The following is a 3766-nucleotide window of genomic DNA, read 5'->3' on the forward strand; positions in this document are numbered from 1 at the left end:
CTTACTGTATGTAGGCGAAACCATCCAGGCCATTAGAGATCGCATCTCAAGCCACAAATCTACCATCAGATGTGGCAAGACCTGGCTACCTCTACCTGCACACTTCCAGGAAGCCAGGCATAATATATCCCAATTACGGTTCCAGGTTCTTGAAAAAGTTCCCAGACCAAGACGGGGTGGGAATCACACCCAACTACTTAAACAGCGTGAGACCTACTGGATCTACACGTTGGACACACTCAGCCCAAGAGGCCTCAATCGAGAAATAGATTGGCTAACATAATGCATTTCTTTCCCTAGACCCACTGAATAATCGCACTCATCCACTCGGCAATTCCCCCCGGTGGAGTTGGTAAGACCCCCTACCATTATATAGAGTCTATCTAAGTTTCCGTTTTCTTCTTCTCTCTTAATCCCCCTTTCCCCCCCCCCCCTTTTTTTTCCCCTGTTCCCCCTATGGTTTGGACTCCTACTTAGTTGCTAGTATTATCAGCAAAGTATATGATTTCAACGTATGTGTTTGCGAATTATTCTGGTATACCGATACAATATTGTTATATGCAAATGTATACTCTTAAGCTCATCCTGCAATCTACATGACTAGTATCTACTTAATATACATGGATGTATTCACCCTATACACAACTACTATGGGTCCATGTTATTGCCATCATTTTCTACCTCTGTTTCCGCCTCCCTCCGCCCCCCCCCCTTTTTTCCTTTAACTCAGTCCGCAGCAGAACACAACCGCGCAGGCGCCGGTTCCCCCACTCGATCCCCATGACAACACATAAACCGTGCCGGCCTGCAGCCTTAACAGCGCAAGCGCCGGCGTCTCCATCATTTCCGGTCACATGACCCCGCAGCGCTGTATGTTTAGGAGAGCGCGCACAGTCACCCAGCGCCAGTCCCAGCTTAGACACAGGAGTGTCAGCTTTACACCGCTGCGCCACCTATGGATGTAGGTCACAAGCACAAAGCTAAGTATACCCACAGTGCTTACAGATTATTATGTCTTAACGGTCATGATCATAACATTACCTATCCTCTCAGTGACTGCCGGACAAACGCTGGGCCTTGTAGTACTACGCCCACTGAGGTTTAGACGCCATATCGTTGGACATACAAGTCTCCACATATACCACCAGGGTAGGCTCCCACCGTACACCATGGGACATACTGTATGGCCTATTGTCTCATTATAATCTTACCAAGATACCTTTTTACAGGCCCCTGTCACAGATCTACCAATCACTGGCAAAGAATATCCCATGACATATGACAATCAACCGAATTGTCAGGGTAGGTCTCAATTACCCCTCTACATTGTATCATGCACCATGGTGAACCCCTTTCCCTTGCTCTTTTGGGAGATCCGCATATATATGCCCCTTTCTGTATATTTTCTTCTGACAGGGGATTACATTTTCGTATTCAACACTACCATCCCAAAATCAAGATAGACTCTCCATATTGTAGGTAGGCCACCTTGTTGCCTTATTCATATGTTTTAGCACAGACATCACTATATGCATTTCCTTGGACTTATCTCTCGTCACACATATGTCTTATGGTTTTCCTGATCGACGTATGTTACCCTATGACGTCTCTCCACAGGGTCACGCAGAGACATTTCTCTGCACATGAGTACCACATTTGTATATATTGTATAAAAGTGTACATTTCTTGTTATATGTATATACACCAATCGTTGTATATAGCTAATTGTAAATATTTGTATTTTTTTCAGCGACGTTGTGACCAAGGCTATATACTAGCCGAAACGTCAACGCTTACCAGTCGCTTTTTCTGATAAAATAACCACTATAAATAAAATTTCCACACTAAGCATACCTTCAACTTGTACGTGTGCAGTGATCTTCATATCTAATCTCCTCTACCAGAGCCGTGTGCTCTGGTATCCAAGATGAACAATGAAGACACTGAAGATGGCCGCCATTTCCTGTTTCAGCAGACCGTGTGGTCTGGTATCCAAGATGACGCCCACCCTGATGACCTCATGGATCCACCCACAGCGACGCCCACCCTGATGACCTCACGGACCAACCCACCTTGATGACCTCATGGATCCGCCCATGGACTTGCTCATGCCCAACCCACTAACCAATGGAATACATCCGATCACTCCCATTTTAGAGCTAACCGAGCCCCCTTACAGGAGATATATAACATTGTGTTTGACTAATAAACTCCCCTTCTTGGAGCTGAGCCACACATTGATCAAGGAGAGTTACAGCTGACTGTGTCTGGTGTATTTCTTTAGTGCACATGATCAATATCCATTAGGCCAGGAGTAGGCAACTAGAGAATTGAACATTTATATTAATTGTTCAACCCTAATATTTGGCCGTCCAACCTGGGGCCAGCAGAGGAGAGCCCTGAACCCTGAAAACCGGGGGGTGGAACGGCTGGATGCACTGAGTACCCCGAACAATGGAGACTGATCACCTCCTTAACAGAGCACGGTAAGTCTGCTGATTTTTTATAATCTGTAGTCTTTACCTGTGTCCTTCGGGGTATCCTGTGCAGATTGCCTGACCGTGTCCGGTTTTCTTGGTATCTGTAAGACGGCAGAAGAGTCTCTCCGCTGCTGGTCATTTAATTGCAAGAACCGTCACATGTTTTAGTTGCCTACTGCCTGTTACATGTTGTGAAGAGGGGAGATGACTAGTAGTTAAAGAGAAGTATTGTGTAAGGACAGTCAAAGCAGGTTTCTAAAAAAAAAAAAAAAAAAAAAAAAAAGCAAGTGTTTACAGAGGGCTAGAGGCAAGTGATAAAACAGGAAAAACAGGTTTTTACAGAAGGAGAAGCATTGTGTTTGGAACAGGACAGGTTTCTAGGAAGGAATAAGCAAGTGTTTACAGAAAGAAAAGCATGTGGTAGGACGGGAAAAACAGGTTTGTTTTTTTAGGGAAGGATAAGCAAGCAAGTAGAAAAAAAATAAAAAATAATAATTTTTGTCTGTGGTATACGGTTGTCGCCTGTGATAAGATTTTCAGTTCTGTACAAGAGAGACTAGGACCTGGAGTGAATTGACTCGGCCTAGGGGGGCCCGGTAAAGCTTGGAGCGAATTGGCTCAGTTCGGGCATAATAAATTGTGTAGCGGCTCATTGAAACTTGGAGCGAATTGGCTCAGTTCAAGCAAATTAAATTTATAGTTTTTCTTTTTTTTTTGCCCCGTGACATCGAGTGAGTTGACTCTGCACGGGAACCGGTAAGTTAGGGAGCAATTTGACAAAGTAGGGAATAATTGGTTTGTAAAGTACGGAGCACGGAAGTCAGACAGGGACCACGTGACAAGAAGGAATAGGAACTGAGTACTGCAGACTCAGTTCCCTTTAGAATCTCAGGTTTGAGTCATCTCCCCCGTCTTATTGTTTGTTTGGTGTTTGTTATCTTGATAGATAGATATATATATATACTGTATATCTATAGAAAGATGGAGAAATTAATGCAGTTCTGCCGTATAGGCACTAAGCCAAATTCAGATGGCAAGTTAGACTCATGCACATTAGTAGCGACTCGTGAAGGGAAGAGTCATATTAAGCAATGTAAAAAGCTTATGAAGTTGTGTGGAATGCCAGAAGGGGGAAGGTTGCAGCCCCTGGACTGGAAGCTTGTCTTGAAAGAAAGAAAAGGTATCCTAGAAGATAATGGATTGTTGTCTATTGCTAAGGCAGGAGAAAGAGTCTCTGAAAGTCTGTATAAAAAAAAAAAAAAAAAAAAAGGAAAAATTGGAAATTG

At 43.8% G+C, this 3766-nt stretch overlaps 1 long non-coding RNA gene across 1 annotated transcript; it reads left to right on the top strand.

Annotated features, from left to right (window-relative positions):
• The first annotated feature begins 757 nt into the window (after nucleotides 1-757).
• LOC143809139 (uncharacterized) lies at nucleotides 758-1837 on the top strand. Its single transcript, XR_013222093.1, has 5 exons — nucleotides 758-961; nucleotides 1054-1149; nucleotides 1230-1302; nucleotides 1417-1479; nucleotides 1751-1837. It is a non-coding gene; the product is annotated as an uncharacterized LOC143809139 (long non-coding RNA).
• The last annotated feature ends 1929 nt before the right edge of the window (nucleotides 1838-3766 follow it).

The sequence above is a fragment of the Ranitomeya variabilis genome, chromosome 2 (assembly GCF_051348905.1).
Source record: "Ranitomeya variabilis isolate aRanVar5 chromosome 2, aRanVar5.hap1, whole genome shotgun sequence".
Lineage (NCBI taxonomy): Eukaryota > Metazoa > Chordata > Amphibia > Anura > Dendrobatidae > Ranitomeya > Ranitomeya variabilis.